Genomic DNA, 448 nt, shown 5'->3' with positions numbered 1-448 from the left:
CCCTCCCTTCTTCCCTCCCTCCCTCCCTTCCTTCCTCGATTCCACACCCACACACATTGCATCTAAGTTATTTAATTTATGGCTGGGTTGGGAGCAGAGAAGCACCTAAACATGGATTTGTTTTTCTAAATAGATCTGGAAAAGAAAATAAGTCAAGAGGCTGACAGAGCTGGCTTGTGAGACCGAGGAAAGCAGCGATGGAAGAGAGCTTCTGCATAGAGGCAGCTGAGAACAGGTCCTTGATAGGCTTGTCTCTCCAGTAGATCCGCTCTCTGCTCTTGCTCACATGGTACTTAGGATCCTGCCCCTCCTGCAGATGCTACCGAGGGTCTCCTCTGTCTGATACAAGACTTTAGGCAAAAAGAAACTGAAAAGCTTAGCTTGTGTCAGGCAGCTCTGAGGACAAGTAAGACTTGTGCATCTTGAAGAGAAAGGAAGGAGAAAACAT

The sequence above is a fragment of the Mus pahari genome, chromosome 3 (genome assembly GCF_900095145.1).
Source record: "Mus pahari chromosome 3, PAHARI_EIJ_v1.1, whole genome shotgun sequence".
Lineage (NCBI taxonomy): Eukaryota > Metazoa > Chordata > Mammalia > Rodentia > Muridae > Mus > Mus pahari.
Note: the sequence above shows the minus strand (reverse complement) of the source record.